This window comes from Mauremys reevesii, linkage group 1, assembly GCF_016161935.1.
Source record: "Mauremys reevesii isolate NIE-2019 linkage group 1, ASM1616193v1, whole genome shotgun sequence".
Taxonomy (NCBI): Eukaryota; Metazoa; Chordata; order Testudines; family Geoemydidae; genus Mauremys; species Mauremys reevesii.
This window is the reverse complement of record NC_052623.1, coordinates 276,765,681-276,793,239: the sequence shown is the minus strand read 5'-3', so window position 1 is coordinate 276,793,239 and position 27,559 is coordinate 276,765,681. Positions and strand designations below refer to the sequence as shown.

The 27,559-nt window shown below is 41.7% G+C and overlaps 1 long non-coding RNA gene across 1 annotated transcript; it reads right to left on the bottom strand.

Annotated features, from left to right (window-relative positions):
- Positions 1–668: 668 nt before the first annotated feature.
- LOC120396058 lies at positions 669–27,539 on the bottom strand. The gene is made up of 4 exons (XR_005592949.1): positions 27,462–27,539; positions 26,275–26,504; positions 2,969–3,120; positions 669–2,381 (listed from the first exon to the last, which is right to left on the bottom strand). It is a non-coding gene; the product is annotated as an uncharacterized LOC120396058 (long non-coding RNA).
- Positions 27,540–27,559: the final 20 nt, after the last annotated feature.

The window sequence follows — 27,559 nt, the reverse complement described above, 5'->3', positions numbered from 1 at the left end:
GCCTGCGGGAGGTCCACCGGAGCCGCCTGCTGCCCTCCCGCAAAATGCCCCCCCCCCCGAATCCTGGCACCCTAGGCGACTGCCTAGGTTGCCTAAATGGAAGCGCCGGCCCTGGCGGTAAGTCAACCTAAGTTACACTACTCCAGCTATGTGAATAACATAACTGGAGTCAACATAGCTTAGGCCCACTTACCACGGTGTCTACACCATGCTACATCAATGGGAGACGCTCTCCGAATGACTTCCCTTACTCTTCTCATTCTCGTGGCGTACCGGAGTCGACCGGTAAGCGCTCTGCCATCGATTTAGTGAGTCTTCACCAGACCCACTAAATTGACTGCCACTGCATTGATCAGCAGCACCAATCTCCGGTAAGTGTAGACATGACTTGATATTACAACAAAAGGGGGATGGGCTTTGCCTGTTTATGACCGATCTCATTAATTATGGTATGTGCTATGGGCCAGGCTTTGCCTACTAAACTTCTGCTGAGGGTAGAAGAAGTTTCATTTCCCCTGGTCCCACTTTCTCTCCATCCCTCCACTCCCTTACCCTGCCATGTGCCATCCAAAGTGCATTCCAAGGGGAAGAAATAAACTTTAAACATGCAAACAGTGAGGTATGGTGGCACAACATACTGTGCTGCATGTATGCAAAACAGGGTTTATTAGTATAAGCATAGCAGTGTTCACAAATGCAGGGATGCAGGTGGCACAATCATCTATATTTTGCTGAATGCTTTTTCTCACACTAGCATTGAAGCATTCTCAAAGGCAGCATAGATATTAAGTCCACTGCATGACCTGTGTTGTTATAGAGTCCATAGTGCTTGCAAAGTCTCTCGGTATAACAGGTTTTCTGAAGGGCTGCCCCTGGTGGAGGGTGGGAGGCATCTTAGTTCAGCATCCTGTTAATGTTTGCCCAAATTTTACACCACTCCTGTGTTAGAATATATGAGAACCTCCTGTACAGAAGGAATTGCTAATGATCAGTGAGATTTTTCAGCACAACAACATTGTTGTGACCCCCTTTGTATGTCACTAGACACTCCCTACCCCGGGAATCAATTGTCATTGTCAGTCACAAGTCAATGAAATATCTCCCTTTCTAATCTTTCCAACTGCTTTTGTACCCTACTTCTTAAAACAAGGGTATTTTTCTAGTTGCGTGTATAACTGGTTTCTTTGTTTCATTTAACTCTATTTTATACATTGTATCCAATTTACCAATGCCAATGGATAACTGTAAATTGATGGTCTATTTCCAGTGTTTGGTAGAATTCAGACTATTCAGGATTCCAAATTAGATGTAGTGCTAAACATATTTCAAAACCTAGTATAGAAATACCTTGCCCCTTAACTATTACAAATCTTATGATTTATAAATTATCTTTAACTCTGACCTGTAATATTGTATATAAATACCCATAACAGGAATTTTTTCACCACTACAAGATTGTAAGTTAATATGTATTTGTTCTCTGGCTACAGGTTTTACTTTTAGCTATCTTATATTTTCTTCTGAAATTACATTAGCATCCATGTCCATTACTTACAAAATAAATGTTCCACAAGTAACTGTCCAATCCCCCTTGTAATTCACAGAATGACTCCATTTTAAAATACCCAGAAGCAAATTTTCTCCATCTGCAATGTCAGCTCTGTATTCCTTACTCAGTATCTTCTCTGAAACTTTTGAATTTTGAACTAAATTTATATTTCTGAGTTTTTCCAGACTTCTGTTTACAAATATTTGTGAAATTACTCTGACTTTTTGCAGATATGCCAGGGTCAAACATGCTGGACATTGTCTAGGTAGGTGCCTCCTTCCACATCTAGAACATTCTTTACTTACCTCATATGTTTTAACTTGAATACTTTCATTCTGTTTTCCTCCATACTCTTGTTTTTTTACTTTTTCTTATTAAGTGCATATTCACGTCAGTTTGTTTTCTTTCTAAAATGTGCTGTTGTTGTTGAGTAAATTCAGCAGTTTGGTAAATTCTCACTAATTTTCCAGATTTAGATCTTTGTTTTTTTCTTACACTGATAATCTGTTATACCCATCACAATTTGATCTCTTATTGTTGACTCAGAGAGATTCTAGAAATTACATCCTGATTTCTTATCTTTAGATCAGTTAAAAATTATTGAAAAGTCTCTTCCTCCATTTGATTACTTGAGTGAAACTGAAATCTTTCAAACATCTTATTTCTTTTTGGTAAACAGTATTCCTCAATTTTTTTAAAGACCAAGTCATAGTCAGCTTGTATTCTGACATTAAACTCAAATGAATTATATAATGAAATTGCTTCAGTACCAGCAATGTTAAAAAAGAGGGCACTCTTTTGTTCATCTTCCTTACGAGTAGATCCAGATACCCTGAAAAATAAATCAAATGCTTTTTTAAACCTTTTCCAATTTTCTGCAGCATTTCTTGACATTTTTAGAAATGTGGGAATTCTTAATTGATTTATCTTATTTCATTCAAACTTGCTTTTCACTTCTGAGTAACTTTTACCTCAGGGTTTTTTATTTGATTGTTTCTTTAACTTCTTCCGGTTCTTTTTCATCACTTCCTTCACTCCTGGTACCATATGTTGTTTGTTTATATTGAAGAAATCCACTAGTCTTAATAATAATTCATTGCTAGAAACTTAATAACAATCTTTACTAGATACATAGTGAACATATATACAGAGCATCAGACTGACCTAAGTGAAATCAGTCTAACCTAAAACCAACTGCCTTCTCCAGATGTCAGCTGCCACATCATGGACAGTCTATTCATCCTTTTAACACCACATCAACACCACATTTGCTTGAAATAATATTAAGAACATCACTAAACCTGGTTCTTTTGTTTATGTAAAAAGCAAGATTTGTCATTCATTTGGAGTGGTGGAGAACCTGGCCATGTACCCACAGAGCAGAGAAATCCAGACAAATTGAGGAATCCATGTACTTACGAGGAAAAAGTTGCAGCCTTTCACATGCTGTGACACCAAAAGTTGAAGGGTAGATAGGTTTTGTTCCACTGGAAAGAATAGTGTATTGTTTCAGTGCTTTTCAGAGATGTCTACCCCAGTCCAGATGAGGCATGCCCCCAATATGCCCCTGTCTGTAAGCAAAACGGTGCAAGAATCAATCAGGGGAAAGAAAAAAAAAGGCCAGAGATGAGCTGCTGCTAAAGATATATAGTGCCTTTGCCATCAGGTCACACCAGCTCCTGGAGTAGGACAAGTAGAGCCAGGTGTGATGGGACACCCTTCCCCCCTCCCCCCGGGCTGCTGTGCCCTCTTAACTCTCCAGCCTGGGCTGTCTCTCAAAGTGCTTTTCTAGTAACAAGCAGCAAACCCCTCTAGGTGTTGTTATCACTCACACTCAGCTAAGTTGTATGAATGCTCTTTAAGTCACTCATGAACTATACAGAAGGTGACACTAGCAAATCCCCCCAGCCACCAGCTTTGCACCCCAAGGCTTTCTTACGCTGGTCAAGACTTTCTTTTGAACAGTGCAAGGTCATTAATTAGCTTGCCACTTCATCAAAAGATAGTGGATATGCACCAGCCTTTGTAATCTGAGCAGATTCCCCAACCACTTTAAACAAACTCACTGGCTAGGATAAAACATTAAAATAAGTTATTAACTACAGAAAGATAGATTTTAAGTGGTAGGCATAAAGGTCAGAGACAGTTACCCAAGAAAATAAAAAGTAAACATGCATTCTAAATCCTAAACTTTCAGACTAAGCAAGATTTGAATCAAATAGTTTTTTTCACTCCACTGGATGTTGCAGGTAGGTTACAGTTCTTAATACATAGGCTGAATTTCCTTCTCAGCCTAGGACCAATCTCCTCAGTTTAAAGTTTTTGTCTTTCTTTGTTACCTTCAGCAATAGTGGGGAGGACAGAGGTGGCTACATGATGCCACTGTCCCTTATTTTATACTCTCAATTCATGTCCCTGGAAAGATACTGGCCCAGGCATGTCCTGGTAGGCCTTGCTGAGTCACAGAGTTGAGCAATTCCCATTGTGCGGTGCTCGCTCAGCTGTCTCCTATAGAATTGTAAATCTCTTGTTCACAATTCCCCTGCTGGTCAATGGCTCTTGATGGTTACTTAACACCCATTTGGGTGTGGATCATCAACTTTATTGTCACTGGAGAGCTAACACTGAGCGTCTCCCAAACTCACAACATATTTCAGTAACAACTGTATAGCAAAATTTCATAACTTTGTACACATTAACAATATACATATTTTGACAGAACAATGAATTTCAGCAGATCATGGCCTTTCATATGGTATCTTACATTGCATGCTTTGTATGAAATATCACAACCATGCACAAATGATGAATATGGTGGTTACAGAGTGCTACTTTGAGGTCCAATGCGGCACACCAGTGCGGCTCAGAGGATGCTGAAGAATGGGGAGAGGACATGGAAAAGCAGGACTGACACCTGCAGTGGGGAAAGCAACAGTAACATAGGGAACTGGTGGAGTGGCTGTTTGGCATGATTGCCAGCGGGCAATGGAAAATCCTGCCCTGCACCCAGTCCAGCCTGCTCCAGTGGCTTCTCCTCCACTCTACCACATCCTGCAGCCATGGGCAATTCAGCAGTAATGTGTGCCGTTTAACTGCATTGGTCCTTCCCATCCTATCCCCTCCATTACCACAGTTTTCCTGTACCATCCCTTCTCCCACCCCCAAACCCCATGCTTGGATTAAATAATGAGTATTTCATTATTGAAACATTGACTATTATTTTCCTGAAAGACCAGGAAAATAGTTTAACCTTGGGCAAACAGTGTGATAAAATTGAGAGGGGAGAGACCAAGTCAGCTTGTCTGTAAAAGCACAGTAGCCTTGCCCATCAAAGGTCTTTGAATGGCCACCTCTTATTCTTAGTACCTTCCCCGGTGTTGAGTGGGAGGGATACTGAACCTTCCACCCTCATCTTCTGGAACGTTTCGGGGAGGGGGATTGGGAACAGGGCGATACTTTCAGGCACTTCTGCAGGGGCTACAGAGGGAATCTAGCCTCAAGCTGTTTTTCTTGAAGCTCAACCAAAAGCCTCAACATGTCTGACTGGTCCTTCATAATCTGCAGCATCTCATCCTGTGTGGCACGTTCATGCTCCTGGGATGCTCTCTTGATCTCCATGTCCATGTCCAGTTTTTCAGACAATGAAATCCTTAGCTCCATGTCTGCTGTCCCAGAGGAGTTCATTATCTCATCTTCTAATCTGCAAAAGCCTCTCCACCAGTGTGATGGCTGCGCTGAAGGCCAAGCTTTCCACTGTAAGGCATGCAAAGCACAAGGTGCCGAAGTTCTTTCATTTTCAGGCGGCACTGCTGCATGGCCCTGGTGTAGCCGTTCTCCAGCATGCCTTGCGCAATCTTTGAGTAGATGTCAATGCCTGGATCGGAGCTGTGCCTGCACAGACTCTTCTCCCCACAGACCAATAAGATCCACCACCTCCTGTGTACTCCACAGTGCATTTTGGGCGTTGAGTCACCACGATCACCTGGGCTGGGGAGCTCTCCACACTGATCAAACAGAAAATGGGAATTCAAAAGTTCCTGGGGCTTTAAGAGGGAAGGGTCTGTCTCCTGTGTACCTGGCTGCTGTGCAGCATAATTGAAAACGATCTCCTGAGCGGTCACAGCGGAGCATTGTGGGACACATCCTGGAGGCCAATTCAGTCGACTTACACAATGCTGCATCTATGCTGCCTCTCTGTCAATTCATCAACATCAAATTAAGTGCTACACCTCTCACAGAGGTGGAATAATTAAGTTGACATAACAGGTGAGTTAGGTCGGCAGAGGGGAACTGGTAGTGTACACGCATCTGTTATTTGGTCAACATAAGGCGGCTTCTGTTGACCTAAGTTTGTAGGGTAGACCAGGCCTCAGGCAAGTTTACCTTCAGCAACACTAGTGGTGTCCAACAGGGCCCAATAACATGAATGGTGCTGTACACATTGGCATACAAATGGTTCTGTAGGCAGCACCATCTTGCCTTCAGTTAGTCAAATGCACATTCCATCACCATCCTGAAACTGCTCAGTGTGAAATTAAACCTTCTTCTGCCAGGTGCTGTCACATCAGAGTTAGGCTTCATGAGCCAGGGCAGTAAAGGACAGATTGGTCCCTTAAATTAACAGTGGCCACAGACACTCTCTTGATATCCATAGTATTGGGCAGGAATAAAGTCCCAGTATATCCCAATCTGAACACATGGGATCTCAGAAATACCCTGGTGTCATGTACCCAGCTGGTGTATCCCATGTTCATGAACCTCTTGTGATCAACTGAAACCTGCATAACAAGCAAATAGTACCCTGTCCAGTTTACATATTGTGACAGACCCAGGCCAGTGGGGTACAGGAGTCTGGTAGAGGGCAAATATACTGGTCACTGGGTGAGTAGTTTTCTGTTCCCTGAGTGACCAGAGCAGGGGCTGCACTAGAGTAATCAGGAACCTGCTACAACCAATTAAGGCAGACAGGCTGATTAGATCATCTGCAGCCAATCAAGGCAGGCTAATCAGGGCACCTGGGTTTAAAAAGGAGCTCACTCCAGTCAGGGAGGGGGGAGCCAGAGGAGAGGAAGTGCGTGTGAGGAGCTGGGAGCAAGAGGCACAAGGAGCTGAAAGTGAGAGGGTGTGCTGCTGGAGGACTAAGGAGTACAAGCGCTATCAGACACCAGGAGGAAGGTCCTGTGGTGAGGATAAAGAAGGTGTTTGGAGGAGGCCATGGAGAAGTAGCCCAGGGAGTTGTAGCTGTCATGCAGCTGTTACAAGAGGCACTATAGACAGCTGCAATCCACAGGGCCCTGGGCTGGAACCCGGAGTAGAGGGCGGGCCCAGGTTCCCCCCAAACCTCCCAACTCCTGATCAGACACAGAAGGAGTTGATCCAGACTGTGGGGAAGATCACTGAGGTGAGAAAATCTGCCAATAAGCGCAGGACCCACCAAGGTAGAGGAGGAACTTTGTCACAATATTCATGTACAATCATCGGGGAGGAGGAAGAGGGAGGACAGACTATGGCCACATGTGCCATTGATGGCAGCAGCACATTTAATGAAGCTTATTCACTCAAAGCCAACAATTATTTTGGGAACATTAGCAATCTTCACGACCCATGGGTAAACCACAGTGATAATTACCATGCAAGCCTCCATCACAGAGCACCAACCGTTGACTTTTCAACACCAAACTGAGTCTGGAGCAGCCAGCCTTCAGAAAGCAATAGCAACCCATTTTTAGACTGATAGGGCCTCTCTCATCTGCATGCTCTGGCACTGGAGGGCCAGGACAGGCTGTTCAAACAACTCCATGAAGGTGTTCTTCCTCATGAAGAAGTTCTGGACCCTACTACAGGCCATCCCAGGTCTACATGACAATGTAATCTCACCACTGCATGGTGTTCTGCATCAGAACCACTGGTCAGCATAGGAGGGTTCCGCAGCTATCCAAACCTGCCGCATCAACTGTCTCCATTGCTTCATGTCTGCATGCAGCCTGTGAGATCTCTTAACAGGGCACAACATTGCCTTCCCAGGGCAACAAGCCATCACTAAATGATGTCCAGCATGTCTCATGCCCTGCATTTGGCCTTCTGTTTCCTTTTAATTTATTGAGTGGATGGGCTAAGAGCACTTCTTTATGGGGGCTGAGGAAGGGCAGACAAGTTCTCCCACAAAACACTGCAAATGATTTCATACAGGGACACAGCTTAATACAGCATTAAGAACCATGTGGTAGCCTGCCAAAAATCCAGCCCAGCACATGGGCTAGTACAGCAGCACTGGGGATGCAGCTAAATAGGTCTGGCTTGGTAGGGCTTTGCAGTGGGGGTGCTGTACCTAGGTTAATTTTGCAGTGAAGACATACCCCAACAGGGAAAGCTGTCTCCAGCCAAACAATAGCAACATAAAGGTGTTCACCCCTTCCCTGTGTCATTCAGACGTGAACGTCAGTGCCTAATGTGACAATTTCTATGCTAACATTATCAAGCAAAGAGAATTTCTTTTCCTCCTTCATTGTATTTTAAACAAAACAAGTAAATGAAATGAAATGAAAAGAAAAAACTGTTTGTGCAATATAAGGTTGAATAATTAAAATTCCCCAAAAGCATGGGAATGCAGAAGTTGAATTCCATATTAACTCTGCCCTGGTTCAAATCTATATTTCTGTTTTTTTCTAGTTAATTGTGTGGTCTGTATATTATTGTTTGCTGTGCAATATAAACAGAAAAGATTTTCAACACAGCTGAGATTATGTTACTGTTGAAAGCTGAAGCTCTGCATTTCCTGACTTTCTGATATGTCAACTATGAAGCCTTAATGATGCAGTAGTATAGGATTTTTCATGCAGAGCCAGCTCCTCAAGTGCTGTAAATCTCCGATTTACCATAGCCTAGGATCTGGCCTGTAATACATACATCCTAAAATCCAATATGCATGCACACACACTTATGCATCCTAGTGCCCCAACTGATAATACATCTATCTACATTTGTGATGCTGAATGCACCCATAAATCAGAAATGTTAACTACAGAGACCAAAAAAGTAATACTTTTTTTTCATCAAACTTCCACGATGTGAATTCAGTATTGAAGGTTACTGTTGTATTGAACAATACACAATTTATTTATAAATTTATTTTGAGAATGTCCCAAAATGACAGAGACTGGAAGCTGTCCACGCTGACTTAAAAATTCAGATAAAAAAAAAAGCCAACAAAATATGAGCAGAGCTCAAAGAACTGAACACTAAACTAGTAGTCCTATAGGACCAGCTGTCTCAGACACTCTCAGGGAAAAGACCACTGGAGGAAAGCACTGAACTGACAAAGTGCGTGATTTATAATCTCTCATTCTCATAAAATGACTGTCGTTATTCTTGTGAGCTAAGAACCTGGAGCAAGATGTAATGGGCCACTGGGCTAAAAATGTGGTACAGATTTATTTCCATAATTACAGCCAGCAAAACCCTTGAATGGGGAACAACTAACTTGGCTCTGAAAAGTGTAAGGATACCTTTAAAAGAGGTAGGATTTATCTATTGAGTGAAGTGTGTGCTGCTCTGAGAATGTCTAAAATTGGGGAGAAATAAATGGCAGGATCAGTAGATGGGGGAAATGCTAAAACAAATTCTGCTGCCTTTCTTTCTCCCTCCCCTTTTCCTCTCTCTCTCTCTCTATTTGCACCTTCCTTGCCATTGTTCTGCTTCTAAATCATTTGTACACCATAGTGTGTCAGAATCTGGTAATAAATGCTACTTTGGTTTTACTTAAAAGAATGATTCATGTAACTTTTTTTCCCAAAAGCAACATCTTTTTCTTTTCCTCTGAGATTTTCATTACCTCTCTGATTTGGTATAGTTTAAAAAATCCACTTCAATATTCCTTTCTAATGTGCTACATTTCTCACTTCAGCAGGGCTTATAAAATTGTCAGTGGCTGAGTGGCTGTGGTTAGCTTGGGAAAAGAGATGATAAGAGCAATTGATGTGGGGTGCATAAAGCAAAACATTAATGACAACCAAATAAAATACACATGGCTCCCAGCCATCTTAGAATATGCAGAATATGACTTCATCTCCTGAGGTTTTATCAGAGACTTTTCTCAAACCATCCTGCTTTGCTGAAGCTGCTACCTATTGTATGTCCCAGTTTACTGTCTCAGTTCTTTCATACAGCACAGCTATCCACATTGGTTCAGATCCTATTGATTACTTACTGCTGCACCTGCAAAGCTTTGAATCTGCCATGGCTGATGATGTCCAATGAGTGACTAATTACTTTGCAGATCGAGGGGCAAATTTTTAAAGATATTTAGGTACCTAAATATACAGATAGGTGCACAGTAAGATTTTCAAAAGCCTCCAATGAGGGTGACCAGGCAGCAAGTATGAAAAATCGGGACAGGGGTGTGGGGTAATAGGAGGGCATCTGGTTACCCTACCTCCAACACCAAACCCCCTTGATTACATATTCAAAATAGTAGTTTTTATCATTTCCTTTAGGTTTTCAGGAGACAATGCTATCAGTGACATGAGCTTAGTGGTGGTCTCTTTAGTTAGACCCACAAGGTCAAGTTGATAAATGCATTAAAAACATGGGGGCAAATGAATAAACTCCATATCTGCTAAGCTGCTAAGGCTGACTGTGTTTGAATTTTGGGCAATCATTTTCAGGCATGAAATCATACAATTAAAAATGAAAGGGACCTATGAAGCTATCCAATCATGGTTACAAGCTGTTTCAAATTTTTAAAATAAAGTATATTTTTGTTGCACTTTCTCTTAGCACGTGTAACAATCTCTAGAAGGGCAGTAGCACTGGACAGCCCAATCTGAGACAAACATAAGGCAGAATAATCTCTCTTATAAATATATAAACTGGTCCTTCTGAAACACCTAGCATTGGCCACTGTCAGAAGACAGGATACTAGGCTAAATGGATCTTTGGTCTGACCCAGTATGGCCATTCTTATGGTCAGAAACCCATTTTATCCTCACTAATTACCTTAAACCTAGAAATTACCAGATTGTTATAACAGAGGCTAGTGCTTCAACACGTAATGATAAGGGGCTTTACACAAATATAGCATTCCAATCTTAAATTAATACATATAAAATACTTCTAGAAATATCTGTCAGGGACATTATATTCTAATATAGTCTGCCTGCACTGTTTTTAATATATTATAAATACAAATAGAACATGATGTGAAGTAACAAATTAAAAATCCTAACAAAATGTTATTTAAAATAGGTCAGCACTACAAAATAGCAAATCAGTTGAATACCAAAATATAATCATCAAAGGCCAGGAAAGACAGAAATTGTGAAAATTATCAAAGCTTCATCATACTTAAGCCTCACAAAAACATTTATTCATGTGCTTAATTTTACTATTGTAAGTAGTCCCGTGACTTAGCATTTGCAGGATCACTGGCATAGTTTTGTAAATACATGGGTCTCCGTCCTGCAAAGATTTATGCATGTTTAATTTTAAATAGGGAGTTGTCCAACTGACTTCAATCAGACTTCTCCCTCAGCATAAAGTTAAGCACATACACAAATCCTCTTTTAGCCTTAGGCTACAAGATCTTTGTGATAGGAATCTGAAGCTCTCCATTTTTAATATGTCAGGACAGTGCCTCTCATACTTTCAGTGCTTAATTAATAAATAATAATGATCATTTAATTTTGCAGAAGTGCCATATTAGGTCCTGGCCTGGTTTCAATGTACAGGTCCTCAAAACTTCTTTAGTGCCAACTCTTTCCCCCCTTTTACTTTATCAATGGAGACACTACATGGAGCTTGGTAGGAACAGAGCATAGAAGCAACTAGATGAATACAACCTAGACAAATAATAATAATTAATAATAATGCAATTTAGTAGAACAGTCCAATCAGGCTTCTGCTCTCAAATACAGTGTATGCTTGTCCCCCTCCAATATTTAGGACTGTAACTGTTTTTGGTTTTTTTTTAATAGGTAGCATTGCTATTACTTGATAAAAAAATGTTCTCTTTTTTCTGGTAGATAAAGGTTAAGTCAATTATATTCAGTCTTCCAATACATGCATTAATAATAATCAAAGACTGACATTTTCTTACCTGTGACCTCTCATGGTAGATTATGTCTTGATACCTTTAAAACTCTATTCTACAGTGAGAAAACAATGGTGAAATCTTGCCCCACTGAAGTAAATAGAGGTTTTGCCATGATTGCACCCAATGTCTTCAGCAATCTTTGGTATGAATCCTATTTCTCTAATTGCTGATGCTTCATTTAATCTCTGGTAGAGGTTTTCCATCTTCCTCTCATCCCCTCTGATATAGGAGTGCCTCAAGATTCCATATTTGCTCTTTTTTGCTTAATGTGAATGGTACAGACAGAAGGTGCTGAGGAGAGTTAGAGGTGTGGATAGACATAAAGATCCAAACCTCTTGATGATCATGCAAGGGTATGAATAAGTACAATAATTATATAACAAACAGCCTAGAATTCACTTGAATGGTACAAACACCCCAGCAACTTACTTGTAAAATTGTCCTTAGAAATGTCTTCGACCTGTTGGCAGCCATGTAGAAAGATTTTGCTCAGACTTTGCCCAGAGGTACTCTCTTGGGCACCGACCAAGCTAGGGATGACCCATATCAATTGGAAAGCATATTTTCTGGAAGTTATGAGCATGTGATAACAGACTGATTTAACAGAAACCCTTTTACAACCTTCACCTTAGCATTTCCTACCAATGGGAAGCTCTAGTAAGTGTGACAGTATATTAGATATGGAGAATGCTGTTATTTTTGACACATTGTACCCAGATCTCCTGGGATCTGCTTTTATTTTAAAAATGGTCAGGGACGTGTGCTGGGGGGAGGGGAGGGGAGAAGCAAGCCGTGTCACAGGCACCCCCAATTAATGGAGGCACAGAACTCCTCCAGCCCCATGCCAGGGCAGATGACAGCTCCTTTGGCCCTGGGGCTGCAGGGGAGATCCAGCTTTTTCAGCTGCTGTGGGAGAGCAGGCTCCACTGCCCCTGGGGCCGCAGCAGGGAGAACCAGGTCCTGGTTCTGGGGCCATTGCAGGGAGAACCAGCTCCTCTGGTCACTTGCAGGGGAGGGGAGAAGAGGAGAGCAAACTCCTCTGTCTGCGAGGTGAGAGGCAGGAGGGGATGGGAAAAGAAGAGAGCCAGCTGTTCCAACTGTGAAGAGGGGGAGAGCCAGTTCCTCCTGCCACTGCAGGCACAGAAAGTGCCCTTCCAAAAGCGGCCAAATTTTTATTCCAATGCACACCCCTGAAAATTAACACTCTTGAAGCGCAGCCTAGAGATTCCCCAGACGCAGGCTTGCCTGCGTCTAGGGTTCCTTCCTTAGGGGCTTTACTCTCTCAATTCCAAACTCCCCATCTTCTATACGCATGATGGAGTCTAACAAATTGCATCAACCCTGAACAGTTACTCACCTACAGCTCCATACAGGGTTCTAACAGCTACTTCTAAACAGGAGGTTAATGGCTATAGCAGTGCTGTAACGAGGGCAAGGTGAGTGAGGCACTTGCCTCAGGCACGGAAGGTGAGAGGCGCAGAAAATCTTTCCTTAGGCAGCAAGTCCTTCCCTCCAAGAGGGACTGAGGGACCCGCCGCCGAATTGCCGCCGGTCATCGGCAAGGGAGAGGGGCGGCACATCCGGCTCTTCGGCAGAAATTCGGCAGCGGGTCCCTCAGTCCCTCTCAGAGGGAAGGACCCACCGCCAAAGAACCAGACGTGCCGCCCCGTCCCTTGCCTCGGGCACAAAAATCCCTAGTTACGGCTCTCGGCTACAGGGGCAATGGGAGAATCCTGTTCTGCCACCCACTGCCATGGAACTGGTGATCTCTACCCACCCATCCTCACAGAGCATTATTACTAAGATTTTGTAGGAGATGGGGTGAATGCATTTCTTCCTTAGAAAGTAGCATGTGGCTTATATAAAAAGATGTATAGAGAAATAGTACTTAAAATGTCACCATACTGTTGCTGTGTATTGCAAAGACTATGAAACTATGCCAATATTTATATTGTCACCAATATTTAAAACACATGTATGATATTTTGAAATATACTGCTACTGCGTACGGAAAATATCTGTAGTTTTTGTATGAAAAGCCAGTCTCTGTATGTTTACTGAAACTCAGTTTGTAGTCAGGGAAAATGATATTTATCTGGAGGAAGCTTACTGCTAAAAGTCACTGTAAATCTACTTGCTGTTTGCTGAGACTTCAAGATGGAGAAAATGGAGGCAGTTATTACTGAGTGTCCATTGACAATATAGATATATAGATATATACTTTTATAGCATTTGTAAAAGTAAAAGAAGTTTACTCAGTCTACAGAGCGTTATGCTGTGGGAAATTAAACCATGGCAGGAGCAACTGCATCTTCTTTATATACTTGTCAGCTCGTCTTTCTGCCACTCTTTTTCTTTCCAGAGACTGCAGGCATTTTCGAACAGGGATCAGGTCTTCATTGTGTTTGCACACTAGCTAGCACATCGTGAGAAGTATTAGACACAAATAAATAATAATAAAAAATGACCAGAAAAGTCTCAAAAGTGACCGTTATAGCCAGAGAAAAATGGATAGAATGTAAATACATTTGATAAACCTGTTTTACTTACTACAACTGAACATTTGTGGCATTCTTCTCAGGGACCCCGGAACCGTAAGCCAGTGTTATTCACCTGGAATTCCTCCAGGGGAGAGTACTGCTGGACCTTAAACTGTGTGACAGCCCCTGCCACACTAGCCTGTCTGCCTTACCAGCAAACTCCTCAAAACTCTACCAGTTTAAACTTTGCCTTGCAGGTAACATTCAGTGAACCCCAGTTCCCAAGTTCCCCAAAGACCTCTCTCTGTAGTGTCCAGCCCTTCTCACTGGACACTCACTGGGATTAGTAAGTCAGTCTATCCAAAGAGACAGTACAGACACATTAGCCTGTTTGCCCAGCTGAGGACATGCTCTTTACCTTAATACAATGTTTTATAGTAAAACTAAGAATAAGTTTATTAATAAAGACCATAGATTCAAGTGATACTAAGCAAGAGTAAAAGAAACAGGTATGGTTATAAAAAAAACAAAACACACTTTCTAGTGACTAAAACTTAACTTTAGCAAGTTCCTATCTTTGCCTAAGCAGCTTTTCTCATTTTCATTGAGTTACCAGTATTTCCAGCCCTTCTGGCAGGAGGATCCACCATTCACAGAATCAGAGGATGCTGATCCATTTGTCCGGTAAGTGATGGATACCTACGGGGTTCTCTCCATTTCTTTTTATAGTGCAGTGAACCATTAACATGTATTCCTTTGACCTGTATGCCCCAGATGGAGTTCTTCTCCCCTGCTGGGCAGGGCTGCCCAGAGGGGGGGGGGCAAGTGGGGCAATTTGCCCAGGCCCTGGGCCCTGCAGGGGCCCCGCGAGCCCTGGCCCAGCAGTGGTCTGGGTCTTCGGCAGCATTTCGGCGGCGGGAGGCCCTTCAGTGCTGCCGAAGATGCAGAGCGACTGAAGGGCCCCCAGCTGCCAAAATGCTGCCAAAGACCCGGACCACCGCCGGGTGAGTACAAGCACCGCAGCTCCCCCGCTTTGCCCCAGGCCCCCTGAATCCTCTGGGCGGCCCTGCTGCTGGGATGCAGTTGACATGCTGTCTTCCTTACCCTACTCTCAATTTGCTTTGTCTGTAGACTTAGATGCAAATGTAACTTCCATTGTCTCTGGCCTCACCTTGCTCAATTTACACTGGAGCCACAGGCAAAACAGCATTCCTTTATCTAGGAGAGCCTTCTTTATCCTCTCTCCTCAGATTACTTGGTCTGAATGTATTTTCAGCACACATGCATAACTTTTTATACACAACCCATACATACATCACATAATGATATTCATGACCAGCGTGTCACCAGTTTACATAAGATACCGCACAAGACACTGTTTGGCTACATATTCTGACAAATGTGTTGGGTGTGACCTTCGCTAGTTGGCATAAAAGGGCTCCCAGAGTCCCAGTTTATTATATCCATATCCATTATTAATGGAGTGCAGTATAAATACCAGTCAGACATAATATTTTGTTCCCCCTAATTTTTCTAGTGTGCTGAGCAATTGGTGGTGCCTCTAGATTGTTGGGTTTTTGTTCATGAGCAAATAAATGTTGAAAAAAGTCTCCCTTAAACATTTTAAAGTAACCCTTTTGTTCAGTGACAAATGTTATCCCCTAAGGCTCTCTGTCCAACTTTTCCTTCTATATTAGATGAGGTGATTTGAGCCAAGAAAGGCATTCCTCTGCCATTTCCCATGATTTATATTGGATCTTCTAGAGGCAATTTTTCCTGTCACTGTTGACAAAATGTGATGCTTTTGACAGGCGAGAGGATTTCAATATCTTCACCTTCACTTCTCTACCTCTCCTCTGTTTTCTTTATTTTCTCTTCTTGTTTTCCTCTTATTCGTATTTTTGTATTTTCCTCCACTCTCTCTCTGTCTTTTTGGCCACCATTTTTGCCACTTTTTTCTCTTCCCTTCAGCTTCCTTGACCTTTCTCCCTCTTTTCCCTTCATCCTATTCTCTGTTCCTCTCCACCTTTGTCTCTATGCAGTTCATTTGTTTTTTTAACTAAAATTGCTAGCACTGCTGTGCTGGAGTGCTGCTAATGCCCTCTGATGCTCTTCTCTCCAATCTGTGCATGTTACATGCAGTGCTGAGAGGAATGCTGATCAACGCAGGCTGAGTAAATACAGCAGTGTAACACTGGGGTGATACAATGAACAATTTCATTCCATCAATTTTAAAAGTCAGCCAGATAACAAACCTTGCCTGCCTTAACCAAATCTCAGACCCAAGTGTCAATGGCTGTACTTTGGTCTTTCACTCAGCGTCCATTGCTGAGCAAATTAACTGAATACAAGACAGTCTCTCGGGAACAAAGACCACCATCTTGCCTACTTGCAGAGTTTGGACAAATAACACAACACTGGAAGCTCTGCAGCATGCTCCTGCTGGAGAATCAGACCCCTGCCCATTATGACAGAAATGGTGAAATCCAGTGAAGAAAACTAAGACCACTACTGACAGAAACCATGGCTTTCTTCAGTGAAGGCAATCTACTCTCATACTTGAAACACGTGATTGCAGGGATGCTGGAACAATTTCCGTAGTGAGGGGATGAGAGCCATTGAACCAAACTGTAAACCCTGTATATGATGGAAACGACTTCAAGCCAGGGGATGTAGCAGCACCCCCAATACCTTCAGTTCCAGCACCTATGTGTGATTGTCAGAAGAGCGCCCAAGAAACAGTATCTCAAATTACCACCCCATCTCCAGTCTCCCTGCTGCACAAAAGCTCTATGAAAATATGGTGATGACCATATACCAGGAACACCTAGCCGTTGACAGCATTCCAGACCCAGGATCGAGACCAGACCACAGCACAGAGATAGCTTTGGTAGCCGTGATGGGTGACCTCCTTACAACTCTAAGCCATCATTTTGGCCCTCAGATCCCAGACTCAGTTCTGCAACTGACTGGTGCACAGTGGTCTCAACAGACTCAAGAATCAGGCCCATCACTTTTATGTTAATGCTAAATGTTGTTTTGAGTACTTAAATTCTATGGTGATTGTTGCTCTATACATACCTCAGACACCTAGATTTGAGCTCAGTTGTACAGAGTATATATATGAATACAGTCTTTCAACTGAACTAAAACAATATAGCCACCTCTTCCAATGAAACAGCTGCATTTTAAATGCATCTTTTCACTTTCTTCTCAGGGAGTAAAATCCTGAGGCAGCATACCTGTACATCCCTTCCTCACTGGAGACAGGCAGCAATAATAAAATCTACCAGTTCTAGAAGACAAAGGGTTCACTGACCCCCATTGTTTAGCTGATATGAAGTTAAATCTCTTAGAGCCTCTCCTTCCAGTATGCAACACTTGCTCACACTTCCATCTGACAGCAGAATATGCTCATATCGGACACAAACTGAATTCTTTCTCCAAAACAGCTACAGCTTCTACCTCAGGACACTAGGAGCGCCAGTCTGCTAAAGGAGTTGAAATACAGAGGTCATTATGGAGGCCACCAGTCTCCTGCATGGCACTTATTGTACCATCAAAGTCATCAAGATGTTCCAGAGCTGCCTTTTAAAAAGAAGTTAAATTTCCAAGTCTGACAAAAATCATTTCTGTAGCTCTGTTAACACAGCAACACACTGAAACTGTAGAACTAAAATCAAGTCACAGTCTAATAAAAGAGGGGAGATCCTATTATCTGCTGATGTGAGAGAAATGTTGGTGTTTTTGTCAATCCCTACTATATAAACTGTGTTTTCAATTAAAATGTTTCGCTTATTTCCGCTCACTAGTTAGAAATAAAAGGAACATGTTGTATTGATAAAGAAACATGCCTGACAAGCACAGGCTTGTCAAAATTAGTTCATTAGGCCCCATTCAAATTGTGCTTCTTGCCATGCTTTGCAGCCAAAATAGTTTAACGCATTTGAAATAAAAATTGTTAATGGTTTGCCTTTTCTCTCGTCATACGTTTTTGCTTTGATTTGTTTGGGAACATGGTGCTAATTGAAAACCTTTCAGAGGAGCCTGATCCCATTCTATAGCCTGTGAAGCTGAGACTGACATTTCAGCAAAGTGGACTGGAACATATCCAGTTTGGAAGAGGCTGTTACTCATTACAGCAGGGATTTCAAGCTCTACATGACCACCCATCTCCAAAATCCTCATTATCTGCCTGAAGTATCTGTCAAAGTATGTTTTCTCTATACAAGTTACTAGAAGAGGAAATCACGGGGATTAATCAGATACTGTTGTTGTTGCTGTTGTTGTGAATACCTGTTAGGGGAGACAGAGAACTGGAGAGGTGAAATTGCCCAGGAATGGAGAAAAGGGATGGGAGCAGAAGCAAAGGAATATTCTTCAGGAGGCATAGAAAGAGACATCACCCTGATTGCTCAGAGAGAACACTGAAGTTGTAGGACACCACTGCCACCATGTTTATTTCAGGAAATTACTCAGAAAATGTGTAACACTCAAATATGGAGTAACTTCCGGGGGGGGGGAGGGGGATTAAAACTTGTATTATGAAAAGGTTCTTAAGAACTTAGAAATATTTTCTGTCTCCCAGGGTTAGATTTAAGGGACATTTCTCTTCGGTTTAATTCCAACATTTAAAATAAAAGTTTTCAAAAGGTAGTGGGCAAATTTTTCAGTTGTGGTGACAACAGTGCACAGGCATCCATGAAAGCTTAAAAAAAACTGATTTGTGCACAAATCAGATAATTTTACATCTAATTTGAGTGTAAAATTACCTATAGAGCAAATGCAAATGCATAGAGGGTGTACATTTTGTGGAAGCACCCATTGCACCGTAGCTGGAAAATTAGTCCACTCTGAATAGGAATGATTCTGTGAAATACTTTAGAACATTTTTAAGGAAACCAGGGTGATTGTGTACATTAGAGGTGGAGCTGGCAGTGCTGCCTAGTATTAAAGTTCTTCCCCAACCCGACCACCCCACACAGACCATTCAATTTCACTGCTGGAGAAACAAACATGACAGTATTATACAACTCCAGGAGAACCAGACACTTACTAGCCTGATCTCAGTCTCTAAGCTGACTGAAAAGTAACAAATAAACAGCATAAATGCTTCAAAGGAAATCTTATTTTTTAATTGTTTCAGTTTTAATTATTTTAAGTCGGTGTTCCAGCAATTTACTAACATTTTCCTCTTTAACACAGTTTTTAATATTAATCTGCTATTTTCTTCACTGTACACTCTTAGTGAGTATGCCATCTAGTGTGTTTTATGGTACATTTAAACAAGACAACTGAAGAAATAGCCATCACAGTACTTATCTCTTACACCTATTGTAAAAACAGACCATAAAATGAGAACAAATAAGAGCACTGGCAATTACCCTTATCATGTGTATTCTGGCAAGAAAGGTCAAAAGGTTCTGTCTCTGTGTGTGTATATAGATATAGATATAGTTATATGGATTGATTTTCTCTAATACGGTTTCTCACCTGATTTCCAATGGTTTTCTTAGCTACAGTATGCCATGCAGTAATAATGTTACTAATAAGGGAGTTTAGTCCCCTTTCTAAATAGGCATCCATAATTCCCATTGATAACAATAAAATAAAAAACCCAATATAGCAGAAGACAAAGGTTCAGGTAGTATGCAGGTCCTACAAATATGTACAGATGTGGACAGTGGGGACACAAACTCAACTGATATACAACAATGTAACTCCATACATCAGCTGAGAAGCTGTCCCTGTAATGGGAATAGTATACTATATTGTATATCTATTCAATATTTATGTTTTTCATGTTTATTATGAGTTTCTTAATGCACTATTGCTATAGTGATGATTTTTGTACTGTATAGGTCCAAATAGTCAGTTGGTGCTAAGGAAATACTAGTAACTATAACAATCTCACCCTGAAATACCAAATACAAGTATTTTATATTTATTTTTCAGGTAACTTTCTTTAATTTAATGATTACCTCAACAAGTCTAGAGGATCCACTGTTAAGTATTCCTGCTAAAAACAACAACGACAACAAAAAACTCTTAACTTAGAAGACAAAAAGAATCAGCTTTATTTAGATGATGCAAAGAACAGGTGTTTTTTCCACATACCCCATGTAAATATTGTTAAAGAGTTAAAAAAAAACCTTCATGTAAATCAAGCTGCTGCTCTCTAGTTTTAATTTGGAATATAAATACTTGTCTCTATGCATGTTCATATTTCCTTTTCTCTGACTCTGTAACAATGCTATAAATATTACAGCATGTCCAGGTGTTGACTCACATAAGAAACGTCTTATGATCTCAGGAAAACACATAATCTTTCCAAAAAATAAATATTCTACTAGAATAACCCAAATGTATACATGTTGTAATTAGGGATTTACTAAATATATAGTTGGGTTTCCAAATATATATATATATATATATTCATTGAAAACCCTTGTCCTCTTCTCATTTGCAATATACTAAAATTATTTAATACAAAAAACAGTCCTGAATTGTAGTGACAGATTTGTGAAGTCCTAGAGAAATGCTAATGATATCTCCCTCTCTTTTTTTTAAGCCTATTTTATACCAGCCAGGCAAAAACAGATTGTTATTCGACTGTAGCACTGTTCAGATGATTTTCGTGTTTCTTTAAATAACCATTTTTTGTATTTTACAGAAAGCTGTTTAACAAAATAGAAGATCAGATTTTGGAAATTTTATCATTGTCACAGGGAAACATCCTGGAGGACGAATGAGCTATTGACATTCTCTCCTCAAGCAAGGAGCTGTCCCAGGAGATCCATGAGAAACAAGAAATAACAACAAAGACTGAAAAACAAATTGATGAAACCAGAGATGGCTACAGACCTGTAAATAGCTTTTCACACTGTCACGGTTACAGTTTGAAATGAATAGTTTAGTTTTGCAAATTGATGGAGAAATCCACTTATTTCTTTAAAAAAAAATCCTGCCAAAGAACAGATTTTAGATTAAATCCAATTTAAAAATAAATGCACAGAGTGACATTTAGCAAAATATCAAAAATCATTTGCACTGGCATATTAAGGTGTGAAGGTGGGGAGGAAGCATGCATAATTTGGAGCATTTCTTTTAATATTTCAATTGGGACCCATTGTGTCATTATTCACAAGTATGGCTTTCATTGTGTTTTATTGGATTAGGCTAAAAATTACTGAGGCATAGTGTCCTTTGTCATCTCTAACCTGGTTGACATCAATTCCATGTATCAATACTCTTTGGCTTGGTTTATTAATCTACACATCAGTTCTATCAACAACAGTGAAGCCTTTAACTTATTAGATGAAAGAATCAGCAACCTTAATGGTCATTTTACATACAGGCACATTTAAACATATACACTGTTATTGCAGATTAGGGAAAGGAAATCCTAAAACTTGTGATTATTATTATACACATATGTATTTACAATAATTATTAAATGCTCCTAAAAGGGCTGTCATAGCTGGGGTGGGATTGGAGGTAAGCTCCCAACTCCTCTATAATACCCCAAATGGCCAGCAAAACCAATTGCCTCTGTCAGCCAAATTCTCCATTACTTCCCTTCATGTGGCAGAGGTGTTACTGCTAAAAATGGTGGGTGAGGAAGGCAAGTGTCTGGTGCCTTAAAAGAAACCAGATTTCTCAGGATAGGTGGGGCTCTTCAGCCTTGGCAGGCAGACCACCTAGGAGAAGGAATTCTGAATTCTAACCAGGGGTGCCACACCCCTCACAGTGGATGAAGAATATGGCAGTGGATGCTGGAGAGGAAATGTGGAGGATTTCAGGTCTCAAACCTGGGCCTTCAGTTCCCAAAGTGGTGCCCTGACTTCAACCACCCACCAACAGCTCTCTAGAACCAGCAGGGGAGAGGGGCTGGTGGGACTCTGGCCCAGGAGAGGCTCTGCTCACGAAGCTCCTGATTGGAGCAGACGTTCAGCCCCACTAATTGGCCTGGATGCGCTACTTAAACCAGGAGGCACAGGAAATTGCTGAGCAGCTGAGTGAACTTCTGATCTGCTGCTGTCCTGCAGCCTGACTCAAGTTTGGCCCTTGATATTGCTATCTGACTTTGGCTTTACCCTGCACTGTTCCCTGGTTCCTGACTCTGGTTTAACCCTTGGCACTATTCCCTGACTCCAGGTCAACTCGGCACAGCTTTCTGGCTCTGACTCCAGTCTTGATCTTCGGCATGACTCCTGACACTGATTCTGGCTCAGCCTTTGGCATGAGTCCTCAGCCTGACCCTTGATGTGATCCTGGCTCTGGTTCCTGGCTTCTGACCCTTGCTCTGATCACCCACTCCATGGCCCCTATACAGCAGTGCATTTGAGAAACAGCAACTGGATTCCAAGTTGTCTGGACAGGTTGCAGTATGGTACACGTCTCAGGCCTGCGTGATGAAGTCTGCTCGACTATGATTCTTGAATGTTATTTTTACTGTTCATTGTGAAGGGACACTGTAGTGCTTTGCACTATGAGAGAATGTATGTACACAGTTATGAAAAACCAAATATCAGTAGAATTATGTTATGGTTTGCCTATGGTAAATCCTGTTCTCATAAAAGGGAGTTGTCTTTTTCTCCTCAGTATAAATATTGGTGATGTGCTCTTCCTAGATTCAGAAACTCCAGAACCACTGTGAATAGTTTCCTTCTCCCACCGGGGGGCTCCTGATATAAGAAACCCCCTTGCCCACAACAATGTTACAAAAAGGAAATAATTCCCTCTGCCTAATCATTGATCATTCCCAGTATGCTCCCAGTGAGCTACATTTTCAAAAGACTGAAGAGCAGACACGTACATAAAATAAGCTTAACTAGTCACATAAAAACACCCACCTCACCAGCAATTTAAGAACACAAGAAACTAATTGTCTTTAAATACATAAAATTTTCAACAGCTGTATTTTTCATTTACAAGGGAATTTAGGGCTCATAAAGGTGCTGGACTAACTGGGCTGGGAACAGAATTCCTCTTTTTACTCAAAGAAGAGGTACAATATGCCCAGTGACCAGGGCCGGCTCCAGGCACCAGCTGAGCAAGCTCGTGCTTGGGGCGGCAGATTCTAAGGGGCGGCATTCCGCCCAAACCTAGGGCGGCACAGCTGCTTTTTTTTTTTTTTTGCTGCTCTGGCCACCCTGTAGGGGGCGGCAGCGGCACGGAGGAGGGGAGCGGAGCTCTCCCGGCTGGCGGCGCGGCGGTCGGGGCCGCGTGGTGAGTGCCCCGCTGAAACACTGGCCGCCCCCCCTTCTCTCTCTCCCTCCCGCTCCCTCTCCTTCCCCCCATTAGACGGGGCGCGCACTCTGCAGCACAGGGAGTCCCTTGGCTCCGGCCGCCCTGTAGGGTTTTTGTTTTGTTTTTCCTCTGCTTTGCTGGCCACGCCATTGTTTCTCCCCCCACCCCCTCCCGCTTTGCTGCTCCAGCTGCGCCGTTTTTGTGTTGTCCCCCCACCACCAGCTTTGCCGCTCCAGCCAGCCACGCTGTGTCCCCCCCCTCGGCTTTGCCACTCCAGCCGCGCCTTTTTTCCCCTGTTTTGCTGCTCTGGTGGCCCCGCACCTCTTTTTTTTTTTTTTTGCTTGGGGCAGCAAAAAAGCCAGAGCTGGCCCTGCCAGTGACACTGAAAGCTTCCTAACATCTGACCATTAATATCCATCAATAACTGGCAGGGGCATATTAAAGCTGGCTAGTGCCCAGCACTTCCAAAATTTTAGGTCCCATGCTCTCAAACTGCCCTTGAATGCTGTCTCTCCATCCCCATCTCTGCATATAGCATATTGCTTCCACCCATTCAATTCTTTCTCCATCCCTAGCACAGCAGTTCTTCCCTAGCACATTCTTCCTTCTAATCTCTTTATGGCTCTAAACAAGGACCTCTCTGCTTCTTCTCTTTCCTTCCATAGTTTCAAACAGGAGCCCTTTCTCCTAATCCTCTAGTCCATATCTAAGCAAAGACCCGCTTCCTTCTCCATCAACAGTTCCCTTACTATCTTCTGTCTCCTAGAAGTGCATTGCTTTTTTTCTAAAGGTACCTGGCTCCAGGCTCTTTCTCTTCTCCCTGATGAGGTATGGAGACAGTGGCAGGTCCTTCCTAGCTGAGTTCCTGTGTCCTCACCTTCTTCTGAAGGGATTTTCCTCAGCAGGGCCATTGCAAGTCTATTGGAATAACGTGCCTGCTGCATCCCTCCTACTTTCTGTGGGTTGCTCTCAGTCTCATTCTTGACTTAAAGAGGCAGGGTACACCTCTAGGTCTCTTCCTTTTCAGCTGCCCCTTCTGCTCAGGTTCTTTCTGCAGGCAATCCATTGCTAGAGGGGATGGTGTCAGATGGGAGGCAGCTGGTACCACAGAAGGCCCAAAAAGCAAACAGCTATGCAGGGTGACTGCCTGTAGGAGTGGATACTCCTTTCCTGCTTCTGTGGATCCATTGTTTGAGAATCTTGGGCTGTCCCACAGCCCAGGGCCCAGAGCAGCAGATCCAGAATTCATCCTCAGCTCACCATAAGAAAGAACTGGGACAAAAGCTCCTCAGTAACCTTTCAGATTGTAAAAATGAATTTTGATCGCTACTGAGCTGGGCCAGGCTGCTAATAGTGGCCAAGAAGTTGAAAATCTCTGTATTCCATTATCAACACCTTAGTCAATCCCTCTTAATATTGTTTTTTAATTAAATAGTCTCTGATGGGATAAATTAATTTCTCCCCTCTTAGGAGGAGGCTAATATCAACTCTCACAGTTGTCATGAAATCCTAAAATAAATACTCATGTCTGTTTGATGGTTTTTGTTCTGAATGTCTGTCTACACAACAGACAACGTTTTAGTAACTTATTTATTCATAAGCACAGCAGGATCTGATGGCTGGAAGTTGAAGTTAGGAAAATTCAGATGCAATTTTTTAACTGTGAGGGTTATAAACCATTTCCCCAGATTACTAAGGGGCATGGACAGATCTGCAGCTAGGGTATTTTATCATAGCTCCATTGCCTTCATTGACAAGCTATGATAATTTACACCAGCAGAGGATCTGCCTAACAGTCCTTAAATCAAAATCAGTTGTCTTTCTAAAAGATAGGCTCTACCACAAGTTATTGGATAGGATGCAGGAATTAATTGGTAAAATTCTGTGGCCTCTGTAAGGGAGAAGGTCAGACTAGATTATAATAATGGTCCCTTCTGGCCTTCATATCTTTGAATCTATACCTATTATTGCATTATTAAATACAGATAAATTATGCTTCTAAATTAAACACTCATTACAGCCTCCTACACTTTGTGCTGGAAATTGGAAAAGTGTTCCATTTAATCAATTTACTCCACCTCCTCTTCATTACTGCTCAAGCACCAGAGCTAACAGCACAAGCTATATATTGAACGTGTTTGATAGTTTCACAGTCCACGTGCATTTCCCTAAAATAGTTTTGTTTTTAGAACAGTAAGCACCTGAGTCTCGGATTTTATACTGACACTATCTGCACACATATAATACTTCTGAATGTCCCCTCATTAGGTAGCCAGTTAGATTTATGATTCACTTTTCTTTTTATCCCATGCAGACCTGGCACTGTTTCTCCCACGTTTCTATCCGCCATATACCAGTATAAGTAGCAATGAATTCTGTCCTTTTAACTGCAGATAACCTTTCTTAAATTTTTCTAGCTAATTGAAATGTCTTGCCTCTTTTAAGTTGTGTTCTGCCTGGAGTTTTAATTGGTCCTACATTTTAAAGGGCCTATATTCAAAATTTGATATTTGATAGATCTCCAGGGCCTTATTCCTGGCAGCCAGAACTGTCTCTATGGCTGGTTTATATTCAGACTTAACTAATGTCTTCCTAATTGCTTTTTTTCCCTTTAACTTAACTTCAGTTGGGAAAAATTCATTCTTTTCTGTAAAGTAATTTGGAAAACAAATTCTGATCCTAGTTTCTTGCTGAATTCATGTTAAAAACCCCTGGCTGTTGAAAAATCTAGGCATTGCCCAATATTATTTAATGTGTGCTTCTAACTCAGTGTTGCCTAGATCTGGGGACCTGGAAGTCAGAACTTTTGGGTTCTGTTCCTAACTCACTATGTCCATGACTTACTACTTGGGTAATGAACTTAACTCTTGTTCACCAACCTGTACAAAGAGCATGGTACTTACAGGTTTCATAGAGGCAGTGTGAGTCTTCACTGAGTTTCCTTTGCAAAAGTCAAATCCAAATCCTCTGGGCCTTCCTTTCAACTTATATTTTCCAGAAATTATCACCAAGAGTTTCCAATTTGCCGTTTTCTAAGAGCTGTATTGAGGGTGAAATTCATCTCTGTGCAGAGAGTTCAGCAGCCATAACATATGCCACCTCAGCCACTGAAATAGAGTTTAAGGTCCCAATCCTGCAAAGAAATAAACACATGAGTACTCCCACTGAACTCAACAGGATTACTCATGTGCCTAAATGCAGACAAGTGTGCATGTTTTAGCAGGATCTTGAGCCCAAGTGAGATTTGCACAGGTCCGCTGCAGAAGGGGGAACAGAAGCTAACTACCTTTAAGCAATATACTGTAGGTAACTAATTGCCTGATTGTTGACAACATCTGCTTTCATGATATTTTGCTTAATACCTTAATACCTTAATCTGATATCGGTTATGAAGAGGTTTGTGTATTTTCAAGCTATCATTTTTTTAATAACTGATGAGGCCACATGGTCCAGCAGAGGGGATTAATATCCCTTTCTTTGCACAGCAGAATAATGTTGATATGAATATCGCTTGCTTTAAAAAAAAGTATTTGGACATTGCAAAATAAGAATTTTTTTGCATTCAGATGATCAGCTTTAAGTAGAAAATTGAACTTGAGGTGCTCATGTATAGGCAGGAGGGAAGTTAATTTGTCTACTCCATGTGCCACTCAGAAGCTATTTCGCACAGGATTTACTTCGTCATTCAAGTTTCAAGGTTAACATTTGCGCCTATTGATGACTGTGCCTCAAACCAGTAAACTGGCACCATAATTCCAGAAACAAAAGATACATGTGAAAAAAAACTGAATTGAGAATCCTGTGGGCCATTGAGAGTGGAATTAATTAACATTCACCTCTAAATGCTTTTCCCTGTTGTTTATATATATATATATATATATATATTTTTTTTTTTTTTTAAAGATTTTTTTTCCCTCGCAGCATCTATGAGAATGTGTTGGTCTGTTTTTGAGAAACACAAATTACTCTTTTCATTTCTGCTTTGTGCAGGTTTGCAGAAGAACAAAGGCCTTGTAAACAGTGATGAGTGGCATTTCCCTCTCACTGGGAGAGTTGTTTTGGAGATCCCACATGCTAATCCTGCCCTTACCTGGTTGAAGGATAAATCGTGGGGTGAAATTCTTCCACTTTCTACCCTACCAGCCTCCTCTGACTTAAACAGCCACTTTTGTTCACATGTTGAGTTGC